At 49.5% G+C, this 21,931-nt stretch overlaps 1 protein-coding gene across 4 annotated transcripts in view; it reads right to left on the bottom strand.

The window, feature by feature from the left end:
* NACC2 (NACC family member 2) overlaps positions 1-21,931 on the bottom strand; it is a 77,833-nt gene that overhangs the window by 38,712 nt on the left and 17,190 nt on the right. Inside the window, exons 2-4 of one of the 4 annotated variants that reach the window (XM_070455261.1) lie at positions 12,087-12,183; positions 11,398-11,545; positions 9,214-9,448 (exon numbers count right to left, since the gene is read on the bottom strand). The exons of 1 other annotated variant lie outside the window; for it this stretch is intronic. The gene's annotated coding sequence lies outside the window, so the exon portion shown is untranslated. Of the gene's footprint in view, positions 1-9,213; positions 9,449-11,397; positions 11,678-12,086; positions 12,184-21,931 lie in introns of those variants that run through there. 2 more of the 4 variants (XM_070455264.1, XM_070455263.1) reach the window with 2 other exon arrangements.

A 21,931-nucleotide genomic window follows, 5' to 3' on the forward strand; every position in this document is an offset into this window, starting at 1 on the left:
CTGGGGCAACAGGGGGACATTCAGGTCAAAGAACAGCAGGACCCGCGATGGGCAGGGAAGTGCAGACAGCCACGCCCTCCACGAGCTCTCCCCTGCCTGTGCCGTGGCTGGGCCCTTCCTCGACCAGACCTGCCACCTTCAGGCCACCTCCGCAGCGAAGCCCTCCAGGTGCCACACGGGAGCTTGGTGAGGCTGGGGTGGGTCTGCCCAACGCCTGATGGGCATTTAACCCCAAGCTGGGCATGGCCGGGGAGGGCTAAGTCAGGGATGGGCTGTGCTGCCCAGGAACACACACCGCAGTGGGGACAGGCCTCCCCCATGGCCCCCGGTACCCACCACCGGGAGACTCCCAGAGACCATGATGGGGTCTCCTGAGCCAGATGGGGCTGCTGTGCCGTGAGAGGGGAGGGGTGACCTAGCCTGGCCAGGGTGGGCAGATGCTGCAAAGGTGCAGTGGGCCCTGACCCCAGAGGGTCTCAACTGCCCAGGGCTGGGCAGGGAGCAGCCAGATCCCCAGCTGAGAGCAGGGGATGGTGTGCAGCCTACGGAGCTGATCCCTTTCAAGAGCACGTCCTGGTTCCGCTGGGCACCACCCCGTGTGCCCAGCCACCTCGAATGCAGGTCCCGTGGCCTCTATCTGGCAAAGGATGCCCGCCCAGGATGGGGGTGAGGGTCACCCTTTGAAGGTGGCCGCAGGGCTGAGGGAGACGAGGTTATTAGCAAAGTGGCCAGCTGGAGCCTGGCACAAGCGACGTGTAAAATCCATCTCGTGACGCTCCCTGCTGGGACCTACCCCGCCCCTCAGCCCTGCTGTGCAGGCCTCCCCCCGGGGCTGAGGCCAGACTGTTCACCCAGAGAGGGGCCACCACTCTCCCCTGCGAGGTGACAGGCCGCCTGGTCCCCGGGGACGGGGACAACCAGCCCTGCTGTTGCCGTGTCCTCAGACCACCTGTGCGGGCGAGGCGGCCGCCCCAGCCGCCCAGCCCGGGATAGACAGCCCAGCCTGAGCTGGTTTCAGGTTGCTTTCTTAGAAGCCTCGACCGGAGCGAAAACAAAGCTGAACTTTAGGAGAAAGAATAAAATAAAGGCTTGGTTTACACACTCAGGGCCGTGAAAGCAGGACGAGCCCAGGGCCAACCCGCGGGCAGTGGTGGAGAAGAGAGAGGCGGGGGGCCTGGGCAGGCTGTCCCCTTCCCACCCCCACGCAACTGCCTCTTCCTTCTGTGCCTCAGTTTCCCCAGCTGTTCTCCTCTCTTCGAAGCAGGGCTCCTGGGCTGGCTACTTACAGAAGGTTCTGAAGACGTGGAGGGAACATCTGAGACCCCTAACTTCGCTCATCCCAGCCATCCTCAAAGCCACTGGACCACAGAGCCCTCCACCTCATAATGCCTTTCAGAATGGAACTCGCTTTGGGAAACCCCAGCTGACACCCACAAAGCCAGAGTCCAGCCCCTGCAGCTGTGCCAGCCTTGGTTGGCTGGGGGGTCCCACTCTACACAGACTGCAAGCGCTCCCAAGGAACAAGCGGGGGGCGGGGGGATCCTCTGCTGTGGGCCCTCCCTCAGGGACGGCTGAGAGCTGGGCCTGGGATGACGGGTCGTCCACCAGAGCACGACCAGGCGGCCTGCGGGCAGCGCGGCCCACGGGGACGAGAGGAGGACGCGGGGGTACAGGTCGCAAGAGTGCAGACATGCATGTACATGGGGGCTGAGGGGGCATCGGAGTTCACCCACCCCAGACCCCAGAGAGCCTCCTGCAGCGGGCGCGGCGGAGGAGCGCAACATTTCATTTCTGCAGGATCGCTACCAGCAAGGGAAAGGGAGGCGAGATAAATTAAATTAAATAAAAGTTATTTTGCAGGATTTAATTTTACCAATCTAATCAGAGGTGTGGACCTCGGCAAACACACAGCCATTAAAGGCACCCACTGTAGGGGAAGTTGTGGGGGGGGGGGCGCAGGTGTGCCAGGAACATTCTGGAAGCAGTAAAAGGAACGCCTCCGGCCCCCGGCCTGGGGCCCATCCCCTCAGCAGCCCCACTGCCCAGCCTCCAGGCCCTGCACCTCAGGACCTTGGCGGGGGGCAGCCAGCCTGGCCACAAGGAGGCAGGGCGCCGCCAAGTCGGGGCCAGGCCCCAGTGGTCATGTCCACCAGGACCACGTCCATCCTGCAGGGCGGCGGGCAGCTTCCTGAGCTGGCATGGACACACGTGGGCAGGTCGGGGCCCCAGGAATACACTCAGGCCTCTACCCGGAGGCCACAGGAGAGCGTGGGGGGTGGTGGAGGGCTCCCCCGGCCAGCTGCCATTGGAGCAATGGCCTGGCTTCCCCATTGCAGCCCAGTCTCCAGTTAGCCAACTCTCTGACACTCCAGCCCCAGGCCCCGGCCGATGCTCTGCTTCTCAGAGGGGCAAGGGGGAAGCGGCTGGGGGCTGACCCTTGGGAGGCTCAGGTGCTCGGGTGAAACAAGGCTGCCCACTTGGGCATGCCAGCCCCCCAAGAGGTGGGCGAGGTCCCACTCAGTGTGAGCCTCAGGTCTGCACTGAACTTTTAATGCCTCCCCAGGCAGGGCTGGGCCGCCACGAGGCTGCTAATGGAAGGGCCAGGGCAGGGCAGCAAAGTGGATGGGGTGTCAGCTGCCAGGAGCCTTTCCCCCTGGTCCCAATCTGTGTGCCTGGCTCCCAGCCCTATTTCCTCCAGGTGGGTGCAGATGAGGAAGCCAGGGCACCTAGAGGGTGAGCTTCCTGCCCAGGCCTTCGGCCAGGACTACACTTGATCACCCAATCCCCGCCAGCTGCCTGCTTTCAAAACCCCTCATCCCGGGCAACTTAGGTCATCGGGCGGTGGGGGGCGGGGGGGTGCTGACCCTGCTGGGCAGATGGGGCACTGAGGCCTGGACTTGCCTCTGGTCCCCAGGACTCTGCTGCAGAGAAGGGACTCTGACCTCAGCCTCTGTGCCTGACAGTCCAAGAGTCCCCGGTGCCCAGGGGAGGGGGTGCACAGGCCTCCAAAACCTCAGAGTCACATGGGTCCCTGGCTGTGGCCCCACTTTCATGACACCCCCACCCCAGGTCACCGCACCCCAGCCTGACAGGCAGAGGTGAGAGGCCTCTTGGGTTCCGCCAGGCACCTGGGCAGCCTCCGCCCAGACCACAGCCTGGACCAGCATCAAGCATAAAAGCCGGTTTTAACTGCACTAACAAATGTTTGCCTGGAAGCTTTTTTTTTTTTTTTCAAACAGAGAAGGGCAGCCTGCCAGAATCCGCAAATTCAGAAATGTGCTTCCCAGCCCTTCCCCTGCCACCCCAGGAAGCAGGGTCGGCCCTCAGAGAGAGGGGCATGCACGCAGTTGGCTGGCCCTCCAGAATGATCCCTAGCCCCCTGGGGGCCCAGGGCACCAGACTGGGCACCCACAGCCGGGGCCCCATCAGCCCCACTGGCTCTGGGGCCCCGGGGGCCAGGCAGGGCCTGGGTAGACACACCATCGGGTGGGCCGTGGGGCCCTGCACCACACAGCACGTGGCCTATGCGGTGGGCTCTGACCAGGGTCCAGACTAGGGGTCTGGTGGCCCAGCTCCCTCCTACATGCCACTGCGACGGTGACTTCCTGCCACCAACAGGCCAGCCTCTGACCCTCCGCTCGGACATTTCGACTTTGATGCGGGTCGGAGGTTGGGAGCCAAACAAACAGGGCACGAACCTAGAGAAACAGCGATGGCCGGGCCAGCGGGAGGACAGGGGCCACCCCCCGCCAGGAGCCTACCTGGACACCCTGTGTCCCACCGAGCGCACGGACTAGCCACCGACGGGTCCAGAAGGCTCATGAAGAACTAAGCAGTGTTTAGAACAGCGCTGACAATCTCTCTCACCTGTATTTGTAATTTAAATACTGTAAGCTTGAAGAGTGTCCCCCTTGGGCATCGTTTAATAACTTAGAAAGCCGGCTCCATGCCTGCAGACGGCACCTTCTCCTCTCTCGTGGGCTAAAGCGGGGTCTCCCCTGGTGCCCAGGCTCGAGTTCACGGGGTGGGGGGGGGGGGCATTGAGAGCAAGGGCTGCCCGGGACGGGGAGCCGGGCCTCAGGCGCTGGCCGCCCCCCCGGGGTTCCCACAGCACCTCGATGTCCCCTCTGAGGGCCAGCAGGGGTCTCGGAAACAGCCAGGTCCTCAGTGGTGGGTGGCGGGTGGCAGGCAGGGGGTGGGGGGCGAGCGCGCCAGGCCGGGCCGGTCACCCAGCTCATTAACGACAGCGCCTCTACACACACTCCGGTCTTTAATATTCATAGCTCTCTTCATCTGCATATCATGCCATAAATAGTCGAGGTAAGACACAAAGCTCCCCTGCATTTCTAATTATGCTTAAAAATCTAATGTAAATCAGACCGACACAGAAATACTAAATCAGCCACTGGCGGGGGTTGGGGGGAGGGCGGGGGGCGGCAATTACGCTGAGATGGGGGCCACGCGCATGTACCCCACCTCCACCCCCCCGGCTGGCTGGCTGCGGGGGTAGCAGGGGTCCAGGCCCCCCACCCTCCCCGGCTTGGAGCTGGGCGGCAGCGTTCCAGGCCACTCCCGAGCCAGGTTCACCCACGTGGCCCTGAAGAAAAGAGACAGTGAGGGGCAGGGGACATGCCCATGGTACCTCTGGGACCCGCCCCAGCCCTGCCCCAAGGCCAGCTGGCCTGTCCCACTGAGGGGGTCTGCCAACGGGCCTCCCTGCATCCCCGGCACCTGGGCCCCCAGACCCCCAGCCCACACAGGGCCCCAATCCCGGGCGCCCCGGGCTCCACACCCAACCAGCTCTACAAAGGAGCCTGACTCCGTGGCAGAGGAGGGTCAGAGCCCATGTGGCCCAGGGTAATGCCTGATTGGGGGTGGGGGCGGGGGACGGAACTGGGCAGCTGGGAACCGCAGGCAGAGCATCAAGCCACAGAAGGGTGTGGGGACAGGACTGAAGGGGACAGTGAGTCCCCTGAGCCCCAGGGGGGCTCCAGCCCTGCCTGGCAGGAGAGGCCTGGGGCGGCCTTGGTGCTGCCCCCTGGGCCCAGTCCTGTCTGCGGGAGATGCAGAGCAGGGCTTAGGAGCAGATGCCCAGGGCCATTCAGAGCCCATCAGCCCCTGCCACCACGGGTGGGCGCCAGATCTTAGGGTCTCTGCAGCTGGGACAGTGGGATCACCTGGACGGGGGAGCCCAGGAGGAGCAGGGCCAGAGGCAGTTGACCCAGCCTCCATCAGGGCAGGCATCTGCCTCCCACCCCTCATCCCGGCCCTCAGCTTCCTGGGCAGCCCCAGGAGATGGACTGGCGCTCAGCACAGCTTCAGCCCAGTCCCGGGCCCCTGAAATGCAGCCTAGAGTCAGGGCCCCAGGCTGCGCACCCCTGCCCATCCTGGGGCACGGCAGGAAGGCCCCCAGAGGAGCCTGCAGGAGGCCCAGGCCTGGGTGACACGGGGCTACCCCACTGCCTTTAGCGAGACGCAGAGACGCCTGCTGCCCGCATCTGCCTGGCATCACGCCCAGACCTATTTTTAAGCCCATTTACTAGAAATCCCACAAATTAAAGGAAATACGGATAATGCAGTCAGAATCCTGGGGGGCAAATAAAAGCTGCACATAGTCATCCTCCTGCTTCAGTGTGAGAATCTCAACCACAAACCAGATCTCCCCAAACTGCCCCAGGGATGCAGGCGCATCCTGCGTGAGGAGGATGGTCCAGCGCACCCTGGGACTGCAGGCACGGGCCGCGGCCCACGGCAGCGCTGTAAAAGGCAATTACCTCTATGAAAAATAAAGGCTGTAAATACAAACACCCGACTTTATGGCCCGGGAATACCGATCACCAGTAGCTACCGATAGCACGTCAAGATGGCACGTTCTCTCCCCGAGGTGAGGCCAGGTCCCCAGGACAAGCTGGTTGGCCGAGGTGAGGGGCTGAGAGGCCCAGGCCTGCTGGCCTCCAAGGTCGAGGGTCGTCCTGCAGGCTCACCGGCCCATCAGCGCCCAAAGTTGTCAGGACACAGGGCCAGATTGCTCCTGAGGAAAACGCCCCAAAGGCCCAGCTGGTGGCCACCAAGCCCCTGCAGACCCTCAGCACCCCGGGGCCTGTCCTCCCAGCCCCCAGGCCTCCGGGGCCCCCTCACCTGCTCGCTCCACTGGCCAGGCAGCCAGGTGTCCGCTCTCCAACCACCCCTTCACCAGAACCTCCCCCTCTGCATCCTGACACGCGGGTGCCCTGAGAGACTGGGGGTCACGGGTATGCACAGGTGGAAGGGGAGCCGCGGATGGGGAGGTGTGTGCCTGTGCGTGTGTGTGTATGTGTGTGTGAGTACATGTGTGCACGCATGTGTGTGCATGCGAGTACACATGTGAGCAAGTATGTGTGTGCACACGTGTGCATGTGTATGAGCGTGTGTGCATGTAAGTACGTGTGTGTGTTTGTGTTGCGTGCGGGTGTGGGTGTGTGTGCATGCATGTAAGTACATGCATGTGTGAATGTGCGTGAGTACATGTGTGCGTGTCTGTGTTTTTGTGTGTAAGTGCATGTGTGTGAATGTGCACATGTGTTAGTGTGTGTGTGTGCGTGCAGGCGTGTGAGTCCATGTATGTGTGTACGTGTGTGAGCATGTGTGTGAGTATGTGTGCATCAGTGTGAGAGTGAGAGGCAGAAAGACACAGAGACATGCCCAGATCCCCCGGCCTGGGGTCACCCCGTGCATTCTGAGCTGTCACACAGAGGGGACAAGGCCCAACGGCCCCAAGTGGCTCAGCCCCGCCCCAGCCCCGCCTGCTCCCGATGGCCCTGGAAGCCACGGCCACCTGCCAGACGCCAGGTGGTCTCCTGCTGCAGGGGTAGGGGGCGGGCGGCTGGAACTGGAGTGGGCCGCGAGGTCCCCCCGCCTCTGGGACCACACAGGACCCTGCAACTGACATCCCCAGGTACTGGGAGCTCGCCTCACTCGATCTTATTTCGCCCTACAGAGCAAGAGGCTGAAACTCATGGCGGGTGGGCAGCCCGTGGAGGCGTCACCTCAGTCTGCAGGAGAGGCTGGAGGCAGCGGGAAGGGCAGAGGCCCCGCTGCACCTGCTCCTGTAAGACCAGCCCAGCCCCCGGCCCCAACGCCACCCGGTCAGGAAAGGCCAGATGGTGAGGCTGTGCCAGTCCCATGATGGGCAGGCAGCCAGGTGAGGGGCAAGCCCACGGGGACACACGAACATCGATTTCAGGTGGACGACAGACTGTTCAGAGAATTATCAAAAGCTTGGAAATTAAGCAGAATGTGAAATGCTTGACCCTTCACCATCACAGGGGCCGCCCACGGGATTGTCCCAGGACAAGGACCCCCGCTGCCCAGGAGAATCACCCGCCTGCTTGTATTCCACCAGGCTGTGTCCAGCTGTGCGCACACTCGTTCATTTTTTTGTCCAGGAAATATTTCAAAGACTTTTCTCCACAGAAAAGATACCCCTGGGCTTCCCTGGTGGTTCAGTGGTAAAGAATCCACCTGCTAATGCAGGAGACACGGGTTCTATCCCTGATCCAAGAGGATCCCGCATACTGTAGAGCAACTCAGCATCTGTACAAGGATCCTGTCTACCATCTTTAAACAACTACACGTGACAGGTGCCCAGGTGGACTCACCTGCAGAAGCAGGTTGAGCGGGTTGCTGGCAAAGTCCCTCAGTCTGCCGGTGTCCTAATGTGTGCTTTGGGCCACGTCCCTTCCCTGCATCAAGGACAGGGTTTACTTCTGACCTGTGGCTGAAGCAGTGGCCTCCCTAGTCTCGAGGGAAGCCCTGTCCTCACACTGAAGGCAGAACTTTTTCCTACCTCTGAAAGGTATCCAAGAATTACAGACTCTCTTAAAGAGCTATATCCTTACTGGCTAATAGATAATGAGCAGTTTCATAAGCCAAATGTTTTCAGAATTCCTGGAACATAAAGAAACTTCTAATATTTTAAAGAGGCTAGCGTGTAAGGTGGAGAAGGCAATGGCACCCCACTCCAGTACTCTTGCCTGGAAGATCCCATGGACGGAGGAGCCTGGTGGGCTGCAGTCCATGGGGTCGCTAAGAGTCGGACACGACTGAGCGACTTCACTTTCACTTTTCACTTTCATGCACTGGAGAAGGAAATGGCAACCCACTCCAGTGTTCTTGCCTGGAGAACCCCAGGGATGGCAGAGCCTGGTGGGTACCATCTCTGGGGTCGCACAGAGTTGGACATGACTGAAGTGACTTAGCAGCAGCAGCATCGTGTAAGAGGGAGGGGATACTTTTCAGAGAAAGCACTAGCTCAAAAAGCACTTCCATGTAATACCCCAAATTTCTGCAATCAAGGGGAATCCTGGGCAAATGAGACTGCTTTGATAATGGGTTAAAAAGACGACATGATGTCTTTGCTCTGATTTATAAATCCAGTGCATATTTCATTTTCACGATCTGGATGTGTTTTTTCATGAGGGAAGTAGTTTCTCTGAATTTCCTAAACTCCATATACTGTTTCAACCAGAGAAGCTAGCATCACTTCTACGTGATGCTCAACATCATGAAAATCATAAAGTGATAAAGTCAACTACACTGGAGAATTCTGACAAACTGGTACCAAAGTTAGTTTTGAATATGTAATACTGGAATACTGCAGTGTTGCTTTAAAACCTCTGTCAGATAAAAACAACACCACAAACCCAAAACAAAACAGAAAAGAAACCCTCTGTCAGACAATCCTAACGTCTCTGTCATCTGAAAACTCCTGAGAGATAAACAACACATAAACACACTCAGCACCTAAAAAATATTCAACCAGCTAGGAATGGGGGGACTCAATCTGACGGGGGATTTGTGAAAACCCTAAAAGTGACATCATACCCCAAGGTGAAACACTGAACATAAAGAACAAGTTAAGGAGGTCAGCATTGTACAAGCTCTAACACTCAATGGAGAGAAATCAGGCAAGACAATGAAGTAACAGACATATAGCTAGAAAGGGAAAAGAGAACCTATCTCAGTTCATAGACAACATGATCTTGTACAAAGAAAATGCCAAGGAATCAACCAAAAGACTATTAGAACTGAGAAACAGGTTCAGCAAGGTTGCAGGATATAAGGTCAATAGACGAAAATCAAATGCATTTGTATATACTTGCAGTGAACAATCTGAAAATGAAATTCAGTAAGAAATGCCATACTTAATGATATAAAAAAGCGTAAAATACTTACAAATAAATTTAACAGAAGTAGTATGAAACTTCTCTCATAACTCAGTTGGTAAAGAATCTGCCTGCCTGAAGAATCTGCAGGAGACCCGGGTTCAATTCCTAGGTCAGGAAGATCCGCTGGAGAAGGGATAGGCTACCCACTCCAGTATTCTTGGGCTTCCTTTGTGGCTCAGCTGGTAAAGAATCAGCCCGCAATGCAGGAGACCTGGGTTCCATCCCTGGGTTGGAAAGACCCGCTGGAGAAGGGAAAGGATATCCACTCCGGTATTCTGGCCTAGAGAATTCCATGAACTGTGGACCATGGGGTTGCAAAGAGTTGGACATGACTGAGCAACTTTCACTTCAGTATAAAACTTACACTTTGAAAACTGCAAAACTTTGTTCAAAGAAACTACAGATTTAAATAAATGGAAAGGTATTCATGTTCATGGATTAGATGCAACACTGCTAAGATGGGAGTACTCCCCCAATTGATCGACAAAGTCAATGCACTCCTAATCAAAAGCCCAGCTGACATCTCTATAGAAACTGACAAGTTAATCCTAAAATTGATATGGAAATGCAAGGGACCCAAAACAGCCCAAAAAATGTGTAAAGGAGGAACAACAAAGTTAGAGCACTCATACTTCCCAGTGTCAAAACTTTACAACAAAGTTACAGTAAGCAAGAAAGTGTGGTGTTGGTATTGACATACAGATCAGTGGAACAGAACTGAGAGTCTAGAAATAAACCCATGCGTCTATATACAGAATTTAACTTAAAACAAGTCAAAGACCTAAATGTAAAAGTATAGCTAAAACTGTAAAACACTTAAGGAAACACACGGGTAGGTATTTCTGACAGTAGATTCTTAGATATGACACAAAAAGCCCAAGGAAGAGATAAATTAGACTTCATAGAAATTAAAAATTTTTGTGGTTAAAGAATACCATCAAGAAAGTGAAAAGACGAAGAATGGGAAGGGGTATCTATAAGTCACATTTCTGACCAGCGACTTGTGTCTAGAATATATAAAGAACTGACAACTCAACAATTAAAAGACAAATAACTAAATTTTAAAATGGGCAAAGCATCTAAAGAGACATTTCTCCAAAGAAAAACACAAGCGTCCAATATGCACATGAAAAGATACTGAACATCATTAGCCATTACAGAAATGCAAATTAAAACCACAATGAAATAGCACTGCACACTCACTGGAATGGCTATAATAAAAAAGGCAGATTAAAATTGTTGGTGATGATGTGGTGGGACTGTACAATGGCATAGCCATTTTTGGAAATTAGTCTCCCAGTTCTTCAAAACAGAGCTAACACATGGCCAAGTGATTCCACTCCTAGGTATCTACCCAGAAGAAGAGAATACATATGCGCATGCAAAAACGTGTGCATGAACGCTCACAGCACCATCACTCACAACAGCCAAATACTGGAAACAACACAAAATGTCCATCAGTGGAAAAATGGATAAACAAAATGTGGTCTCTCAATACAATAATATATTGCTCACCACGAAAAAGAATGAAGTAGTGATTCATGTTATAGCATGGGTGGACCTTAAAAAGATGATGGTAAGTGAGAAAACGAGACAAAAAAGGCTACATGTTATGTGATTCCATTTATATGAAATGTCCAGAACAGGCAATTTATAGAGACATAAAGTAGACCAGTGGCTGCCAAGAACTAGGGGCAGCAAAGGTTAGGGAGGGATGGAGGAAATGAGAGTGACTGATGAAAGGACGGGGTTTCTTTCTGGAGTGATGAAGATGTTCTAAAATTGATCGTGATGATGGTTACACAACTCTTAACAGACTAGAAACCACTGAATTTTACATGGTGTGGAATTATATCTCCATAGAGCTGTTACTAAAACACAGATACATCAAAATAAAATTTTATAAAACATTCAAGTGACCCACTGGAAGGCAAGAGAAAAAAAAACAGAGAAATAATCAAGAAACAAACAGGGTCAAACAGAGTAACAAACAGAATAAAAAAATAAAACAGCAGATTTAAGCCCTGACATAGCAATAATTCCATTAAATGTAAATGACCTAAACAGACCAATTAAAAGACAGAGATTGAGCAGATTTTTTCTTTTTAGACTCAATAATGTGCTGTCAACAAGAAACTCACTTCAAACATAATGATAAAGGCAAGTTTAAAAAGTATATATAGGGACTTACCTGGTGGTCCAGCGGTTAGGAATCCGCCTCCAATGCCGAGGATCAATCCCAGTTCAGGAAGACCCCACGTGTCTGGGGCAACTAACCCCACGTGCCACACCTGCCGAGCCCGTGCTTGAGAGCCTGAGCTCCACAACAGCAGAAGCCACTGCGGTGAGAAGCCCGTGCGTCGCAGTTAGAGAGTAGTCCGTACACAGCAAGGAAGACCCAGAACAACCACAGATAAATGCCTCTGTTGTGCACCTGAAGCCACCATAACACTGAGGTCAACTGTGTTTCAATAAAACTTGAAATACTAAAAAGTAAAAAGGGACAGAAAAAGACAAATCATGAAAACATAAAAGAAAACAGAGATGAGGAATTCCCTGGTGGTCCAGGGGTTAAGACTCTGCGCTTCCACTGCAGGGGGCACAAGTGTGATCCCACACACTTTGTGGCAGGCCTCCCCCTGCACCTCCCCCAAAGAAAAGAAAACAAAGATGCTGTATCAGCATCCAGTAAAACAGATTTCAGAACAAAGAAAATTATCAGAGACACAGAGGGAAACTTCACAGTGGCCAAGGAGACTACACAGCAATATTATGTGTGTACCAGACAACACAACAGCAAAATACATGAAGCGCAAACAGGCAGAACTGGGAAAAGAAAAAGACAAATTCACAATTAGAGTTGAGGACTTCAAAACTCACTTGAACAACTGATCATCAGATCAGCAGAGTCGCTCAGTCGTGTCCGACTCTTTGCAACCCCATGGACTGTAGCCTGCCAGGTTCCTCCAACACAGACCTAGATAATTAATCCACAAAGATACAGAGAACTAAACATCAACTAATAGGATCTAATCAACATATACAGAACTATCCACCCCGAAACAGCAGAATACACATTCTCTTCAAGTACCTACGAAACTTACACCAATATAATCCATGTTCTGGGCCAGGAAAAAAAAACTTCAAAAAACTGAAAAGAACTGAAACCATACAGAATGTGTTCCCCAACTGCAATGGGCTTAAACAGGAAACCAATAACAGAAAAGTAATAGGGAAATCTCCAAACTCTTGGAAACAAGTGACATTCCTCTAACTCATCCATATGTCAGAGAGGAAGTCTCAAAGAAATCAAATTAAAAGAAAATGAAAATATAATATACCAAAACTTGTGGGACACCACATAAGAGCTATGAGGAGAATTTCTAGCAGTGAGTTCATATACTAGAAAGAAGGAAAAGTTTGAAATCAATAAGCTCTCATCTCAAGAACTCACAAAAAGAACAAACAAACCCAAAATAGGCAGAAGGAAGAAAAATAATGATAAAAATAGAAATCAATGAAACGGAAAACAGAAAATCAATAGAGGGGAGAAAAAAATCAATGAAATGAAGCGCTGGTTCTCCGAAAAGATCAATCAAATTGGAAAGCCTCTAGCAAGACTGACAAAGAAAAAAGAGAAAAAAGACAATCACCAATATAGTAAATGTTTCAGGTGATATCATTACAGACCGTGCAGATGTCAAAAGAATAATAAAGTAATAATAGGGACAATTTTAACACAAAAACTTGACAATCTAAATTAAATGAACCAATTCTTAAGGGGGGCTGGGGCAACTACCACAGTGAAACAGAGCATTCAAATAGCCTTATTACTATTTGAAAAATCAAAATTTTAATTTAAAAACTCTCAAAAAAGCAATCTCTAAGCACAGATTCCCTGGAGAATTCTACCAAGCATTTAAAGGAGAATTAGCATCATATATACAATCTTTTCCAGCAAATAGAGAAAGGAGCTTTCCAATTCATTTTATGAATTACCCTGATACCAAAACCAAACTCTGTACAAAGAAAGAAAACTACTGACCAGTGCCCTTCGTGATACAGATGCAAAGTTAAAAGTGAAGGTTGCTCAGTCGTGTCTGACTCTTTGCGACCCCATGGACTATACAGTCCATGGAATTCTCCAGGCCAGAATACTGGACTGGGTAGCCTTTCCCTTCTCCAGGGGATCTTCCCAGCCCAGGGGTCAAACTCAGGTCTCCTACATTGCAGGCAGATTCTTTTACCAGCTGAGCCACCAGGAAGCCCAAGAATACTGGAGTGGTTAGTGTATCCCTTCTCCAGTGGATCTTCCCGACCCAGGAATCAAACCGGGGTCCCCTGCATTGCAGGTGGATTCTTTACCAACTGAGCTATGAGGGAAGCCCTCCTCAACAAAATATTAACAAATAGACATTAGCAACATGTAAGAGGAATTATATACCACAATCAAATGGGATTTATTCCATGGATGTGAACTGGTTCAATATCCGAAAATCAGTGAAAGCACATGAAAATATCATTCAACGCATAAGAAAGCTGTGAAAATACTCAACATCCATCCATGATAAAATCTCTCAGAGAACTTCCTGAACTCGATACTGAGCATCTACAAAAATCTCACAGTTAACGCTTTCTCCTCAAGATGGGGACGCAGCAAGGATGCCTGCTCACCACTCTTATTCAACACAGTGAGATCAGGCAAGAAAACGCACAGATTGGCAGGAAGAAATAACCTTGTCCCTGCTTGCAGATGACAGGGATGTCTTGGTAGACAATCCCAGGGAATCTACCAAAAACTCCTAGAACAAATAAGTGAGACTATCAAGGTCACAGGCTATACAATAAATTGCAATTCCATGTACTAGCAATTACTAAAATTAAGACTGCAATACCACCTACAACCACACACAGAAAAATATACCGACACATAAATCTAACAAAACATGTACAGGACTTAGATGCTGAAAACGACAAATTCCTGATGAAAGAAATCTAGGTCTACATAAACGGAGAGACATACCATTTTCACGGACTGAAAGACTCAACACAGTAAAGATGTCGGCTCTCCCCAAATTGATATCCAAGTTTAACACAATTCTTTTCAAAATCCGAGCAAGGTTTTTTGTAACCATAGACAAGATAATTCTAAAATTCATATAGAAAGGCAGCAGAAGTGGAATAGCTAAGACCATTTGGGAAAATAATTACGTGGGAGGAATCAGTCTACCTGATTTTAAGACTTACTATGTAGCTACAGTAACCGAGACTGTATGAGAGAAAGGCCAACAAACAGAATAGAGAAACCCCAAGACAGGCCCACAAACATGCCCCACTGACGTGTTACAAAGACGCAGACCAATCGGTGATGGACAGACAGCCTCTCAGCAAGTGGTGGTAGGGCAACACCACACCCAGAGGCAGAAAAAAAAAGTGACCCCAACCTAAACCTCACACTGAAAAAAAGTGACGCCAACCTAAACCTTACACTGAAAAAAAGTGGCCCCAACCTAAACCTCACACTGAAAAAAAGTGAGCCCAACCTAAACCTCACACTGAAAAAAAGTGACCCCAACCTAAACCTCACACTGAAAAAAAGTGAGCCCAACCTAAACCTCACAGTGAAAAAAAGTGGCCCCAACCTAAACCTCACACTGAAAAAAAGTGACGCCAACCTAAACCTCACACTGAAAAAAAGTGACCCCAACCTAAACCTCACACTGAAAAAAAGTGACCCCAACCTAAACCTCACACTGAAAAAAAGTGGCCCCCACCTAAACCTCACACTGAAAAAAAGTGACCCCAACCTAAATCTCACACTGAAAAAAAGTGACGCCAACCTAAACCTCACACTGAAAAAAAGTGATCCCCAACCTAAACCTCACACTGAAAAAAAGTGACCCCAACCTAAACCTCACACTGAAAAAAAGTGACCCCAACCTAAACCTCACACTGAAAAAAAGTGACCCCAACCTAAACCTCACACTGACACAAAAATTAACCAGGACGGATCAGAGCCCAAATGTACAACCTAAAACCAGAAGAAAGCACAGGAGAGTATCTTTGGGATCCAGGACAATGCAAATACTTTTTCTGTAAGGAAAAACTGATAAACTTGACTACTTTATCCAAATTTAAAACTTCTGCTTGGAACCCCTCATTGCAACAAAATGTTTAAAAAAAAAACAATAAAGACCATTACAGTATATTAACACATATATATGGACTTTAGAAAGATGGTAACGATAACCCTATATGCAAAACAGAAAAAGACTCAGATGTATAGAACAGACTTGTGGACTCTGGGAGAAGGCGAGGGTGGGATGTTTCAAGAGAACAGCATTGAAACATGTATATTATCTAGGGTGAAACAGATCACCAGCCCAGGTTGGATACATGAGACAAGTGCTCGGGCCTGGCGCACTGGGAAGACCCAGAGGGATCGGGTGGAGAGGGAGGTGGGAGGGGGGACTGGGATGGGGAATACATGTAAATCCATGGCTAATTCATTTCAATGTATGACAAAAACTACTGTAATGATGTAAAGTAATTAGCCTCCAACGAATAAAAATAAATGGAAAAAAAAAAAAAAAAAACCAAAACAATATGGAACAAGAGGAGGACGGCACACTCTCACCACTTCAACATAGTATTGGAAGTCCTAGCCACAGCAGTCAAGACAAGAAAAATAAATAAAAGGCATCAAAATTGGAGGGACAGAGGTAAAACTGTCATTATATGCAGACAACATGATACTACACATGGTTTTCCATAAAGAAAATCCTAAGACTCCACACAGAAAGTGCTAGAAATGATAAATTCAGCAAGGTAGCAGGATATAAGATTAAAATACAGAAATCTGTTGCATTTCTTTATACTGACAATGTAGTATCAGAAAGGGAAAGTAAAAAAAAAAAAATCACTTTATAAATTGCATCCAAAAAATAATACTTAGGATCAAGAAAGTAAAACACTACAAGTTAAGAACTGTAAAACACTGATACAGGAAATCAAAGATGATTCAGAGAAATGGGAAAATATCCCATGCTCTTGGATTGGAAGAATTAATATTGCTAAAATGGCCATACTAAAAAAAAAAAAAAAAAATGGCCATACTATCTAATCTTCAGATTTAATGTGATTCCTATCAAATCACCCATGATATTTTTCACGAAACTAGAAAAAAGAATCCTAAAATTTATGTGGAATCATAAAAGACCCAGAATTGCCAAAACAATACTGAGGAAAAAGAACAAAGCTGGAGTCATAACCCTTGCAGACTTCAGACAATACTACAAAGCAATAGCAATCAAATAAGCTCAAATAGTAATCAAATAATCAATAAGCTCAGTTGGTAAAATCTGCCTGCAATGCAGGAGACCCAGGTTTGACTCCTGGGTCCAGAAGATTCCCCTGGAGAAGGAAATGGTAACCCACTCCAGTATTCTTGCCTGGAAAATCCCATGGACAGAGGAGCCTGGTGGGCTACAGTCCATGGGGTTGCAAGAGCTGGACATGACTTAGCAACTAAACCACCACAGTCAATTAATCTATGACAAAGGAGACAGGAATGTACAATGGGAAAAAAAAGAATGTAAAATGGGAAAATGTCTCTTCAATAAGAGGTGCTGGGAAAGCTGGATGTGCTTGCAAGCTCAGTCACTCAGTTATGTCAGACTCTTTGTGACCCCATGGACTGTAGCCCGCCAGGCTTCTCTTTCCATGAAGTGCTCCAGGCAAGAATGCTGGAGTGGGTTGTCATTTTCTCCTCCAGGGGATCTTCCCGACTTAGGGATTGAACCCGGGTGTCCTGCATTTTCTGCACTGCAGGTCGATCCTTTACCACTGAGCCACCTGGGAAGCCCAGAAAGCTGCACAGCCTCATGTAAATCACTGAAGTCAGAACATGCTCACATCATATACAAAATATAAGGCACAGAGGAGGACATAGGCAAAACATCCTCTGACATAAATCATAGCCATATTTTATTATGTCAGTCTGTCCATAAAAACAAAAATAAGCAAATGGGACCTAATCAAATTCAAAAGTTTTTGCACAGCAAAAGAAACCACAAACAAAATGAAAAGACAACCTACAGAATGGGAGAAAACATTTGCAAATGATGCCACCTACAAGGGGTTAAGTTCCAAAATCTACAAACAGTTCATACAACTCAGTAACAACAAAAAGGAACAATCAAAAAGTGGGCAGAGGACCTAGGTAGACATTTTTCAAAGAAGACACACAGATGGCGAACAGACACATGAAAAGATGCTCAACATCACTAACTATGAGCAATGCAAATCAAAGCTACAAGGAGGTATCAGCTCACACCAGTCAGAATCACTTCAGTTCAGTTCGGCTGCTCAGTCATGTCTGACTCTCTGAGACCCCATGGACTGCAGCACTCCAGGCTTCCCTGTCCATCACCAACTCCTGGACCTTGCTCAAACTCATGTCCATCGAGTTGGTGATGCCATCCAACTATCTCATCCTCTGTCACCCCCTTCTCCTTCTGCCCTCAGTCTCTCCCAGCATCAGGGTCTTTTCCAATGAGTCGGTTCTTCGCATCAGGTGGCCAAAGTTTTGGAGTTTCAGCTTCAGCATCAGTCCTTCCAATGAACACCCAGGACTGATCTCCCTTAGGATGGACTGGTTTGATCTCCTTGCAGTCCATAGTCTCCAGTCAGAATGGCTATCATCAAAGAATCTACAAACGAATCTGGAGAGGGTGTGGGTAAAAGGAAACCCCGTTAGACCATTGGTGCAAATGTAAACTGGTATAGCCAATGATGGAAAACAGCATGGAAGTTTCTTAAAAATCTAAAAATAAGAGTTTCCACGTGCTCCAGCAAGCCCACTCCTGGGCATATACCCAGACAAAACTTGAAAAGATAGGTGCACCCCAATGTTCACAGAAGCACCATATACAACAGCCAAGACATGGAATCAACCTAAACGTGCATCGACAGAGGACTGGATAGAGAAGATGTGGTGCAGACACACATGGAACGCCGCTCAGCCTTGGGAAGAAAGAAAGAACGTTCATCTGCAGCCACACGGGTGGACCGAGAGCTGATCAGACCAAGCGCAGTCAGCCACTCAGAGAAAGACGACGTGATGTGATATCACTTACATGTGCGATCTAAAGCATGATACAAATAAACTTACTTCCAAACCAGAAACAGACTCACCAAGAAAAGACTTGTGGTTGCCAAGACGGAGCGGGTCTGGGGAGGGTTGGATTGGGAGTATGGAACCAGCAAACACAAACTACTATATACAAAAGAGATAAACGCCAGGCCCTACTGCATAGCACAGGGGACTATATCCAGTATCTTACAATAAACCATAATGGGAAAGAATATGACAAAAGAATATAGTACAATATCTTATAACAAACCATAATGGAAAAATAATATATATATAACACTGTGCTATACATCAGGAACTAACACAATCTCATAAATCAACTTATACTTCAATCAAAGAAAAATCAAGAGAAGAATATTGATAACATGAAAAAAAAACTATATTATGTTACGTGAAGACATCAAAGTGTAAAACCAAATGCATGCTCAGAACCCAGTTTTTAAAATAAATGGTACACATATACACACCCTTTGGCAGCTAGGAGATCAAACCAGTCAATCCTAAAGGAAATCAGTCCTGAATATTCATTGGAAGGATTGACGCAGAAGCTGAAACTCCAAAACTTTGGTCACCTGATGCGAAGAGCCGACTCACTGGAAAAGACCCTGATGCTTGGGAAAGACTGAGGGCAGAAGGAAAAGGGGGTGACAGAATGAGATGGTTCGATGGCATCACTGACTCAAGGGACATGAGTCTGAGCAAACTCTAGGAGATAGTGAAGGACCGGGAAGCCTGCAGTGTTGCAGTCCATGGGGTCACAAAGAGTCAGACATGACTTAGTGACTGAACAACAACAATACATACACATGTGCTGGAAAAAAAATTAAAAATTGGCTAAAGTCATGGATGAAAGTGAAAAGTGAAAGTGTTAGTCACTCAGGCATGTCTGTTTCTCTGCGACCCCATGAACTGCAGTCTGCCAGGCTCCTCTGTCCATGGAATTCTCCAGACAAGAACACTGGAGGGGGTTGCCATTCCCTTCTCCAGGGGATCTTCCCAAACCAGGGATCAACCCTGAGTCTCCGGCATTGCGGGCAGATTCTTTACTGTCTGAGCCATGAAAGAGGATATACAGATGACAAATTAGCACATGAGAGCTGTCCACCACCTTTGGCCATTCAGGAAACGCAAACTGCTACAACGAGACGCACTACAGACTGATCAGAAGGACTGAAATGAAAAACAGACATGCCAAACACTGGCGGGGGGGCGGGGCGCGAGAAGGACCGCTTAATAAAACACAGACAGAAGCAGCTGGTGGCTGTCACAGCCCGAGAGGGGCGGAGGCAGGAGGTGTGGGCGGCTATGAAAGGGCAGCCCAGGGGTCCCCACAAAGGGCCCACTGCGTCTCTCGGCTGTCTTTCTTCATACCAACTTTATCAAGATAAGACTCCATCAAGCAAGACTCCATCACAGGGATGGACCACTTCTGTTCACCCATTCTGTACTATTCACAAAAAAGCATGGGAATCTATAATAATCTCAAAATACAAAGCTAAAGACAAAGCAGGAAATGTGTGGTCTAGCAACTTAAAATTTCCCAGGTCCTCATTCACCCTAACACCCTATGCAAGCGTGCTAAGTCCAACTCTTGGTGACCTCATGGACTGTAGCCCGCCAGGATCCTCTATCCATGGATTCTCCAGGCAAGAAGACTGGAGTGAGTTGACATGCCCTCCTCCATGGGATCTTCCCGCCCCAGGAACTGAACACATCTCCTGTGGCTCCCCCACTGCAGGCGGAATCCTTACCTCTGAGCCAGCAGTGAACACCCCATACTGACATTAAATTGAATTAACTACTCATGTTTAAATAGCTGGATAATTTCTAAGTATAGGATCCAAACCTGGTCAGTCAGCCGGGCTTTAAGACACACTCGGCTTCTTACATGTGTTCATCAGATCCCATGCCCCTATATCTGGCCACTCTAACAAGATGTGAGAGGCACATGTGTGTGCATGCATGTGTGTGTGTGTTGGGGGGGTTGCTGACAGGCGTGCTCTGTTTTGCCCAATGTGCTCAGACGTTTGTGCAAGACACGCAGGTCCCCATATGTCCCTCCCGTCGCCTGCAGTCCTCTCAGTCAGGAAGAGTTACAAGGTGCAACTTGGGACTTCCCTGGTGGTCCGGTGGCTAAGACTCTGCTCTCCCAGAGCAGGGGGCCTGGGTTCCAACCCTGGTCAGGGAACGAGAGCCCGTATGCCATACCTAAGAGTTTGCATGAAGCAATTAAGACCCAGTGCAGCCAAATAAGTGAATAATTAAACTTACTTAATTATAGCAGACACTTCTCTGGCGGCTAAGATGTTAAAGCGTCTGCCTGCAATGTGGGAGACCTGGGTTCGATCCCTGGGTTGGGAAGATCCCATGGAGAAGTAAATGGCAACCCACTCCAGTACTCTTGCCTGGAAAATCCTATGGACAGAGGAGCCTGGTAGGCTACAGTCCATGGGGTCGCAGAGTCGGACACAACTGAGCGACTTCACTAGCAGGCACTTCAGTGGCCAAGAAGCTGGGGGCACATTGAAGGGTGTGTCATTCTGCCCGAAAGTGAAATGTCTGGTTGCTCCAGCAAGTGAAAAGGGACAGATAAAGACTAGGATGACTTCAGGGAGCGCTGTGGGAGGCCCACAGAGAATAACATTTCCCTGCATTTATAATGCCCAGGTGGCTCACATAGTGAAGAATCTGCCTGCAATGGCAGAAGACGTGGGTTCGATCTCTGGGTCAGGAAGATCCCCTGGAGAAGGAAATGGCAACCCTCCAGCATTCTTGCCTGGGAAATCCCATGGACAGAGGAGCCTGGTGGGCTATAAGTCCATGGGGTCGCAAAGAGTCAGACACGACTGAGTGACTCACACACACATAACACCTGGACAGGATGAGGCTGAAAAGAAGCCATGAAATGTTAAAATCTGGGCGTGATTTGCTTGGCTTTGATGGGCTTATTTGTAAGTGTTGAGTGAAAATGGCAGCTGGTGCTGGCGTGTAGGGCCCACCACCCTGCAGGACGAGGTGACTGGGGCAGGGCAGGGGGTGTTCTCTGCCACCCCGACGGCTGGTCCAAGTCATCCAGCGTAACTTTCAGTACTTTGCACCAGCCACGACATTTTTTAAAAATTAACAATCTCCACTCCCAAAGCACTTAGGGTTCCTTATAAAGGTGTTATGATTTCTAACATTATTTTTCTAAATGTATCATCCTTTCAATTAACAGGCAGCTAGGCTAAAGCCACGCACTGTCCCACTTGATCTAATATCCACGTCTCTTCTGATAATGATACCGACTTCACTTTCCCCAAATCAGACCCTGAAATAAATGAAGTCAGATTTTACGTCTGACTGTTCCCTGCAGTTTCCCACAGTCCATCACAAGCATCTGTTTTCAGCCGATGAACAGGGGAATGCTTGACGTGGTATGCCCTATGATTCTCAATCCACAGGAAGAAGTGCACAGAAGAGGCATCGAGTCCAGAGCGATCATCCCGGGCTCAGCTTGGCCCAACGAGAGCCACCTACGGGAACAGAACCCTCACGTTCCCTTCCAGGAGCTCCATGCCAGTGTCTGTCC

This window comes from Odocoileus virginianus, chromosome 2 (genome assembly GCF_023699985.2).
Source record: "Odocoileus virginianus isolate 20LAN1187 ecotype Illinois chromosome 2, Ovbor_1.2, whole genome shotgun sequence".
NCBI classification, from domain to species: domain Eukaryota; kingdom Metazoa; phylum Chordata; class Mammalia; order Artiodactyla; family Cervidae; genus Odocoileus; species Odocoileus virginianus.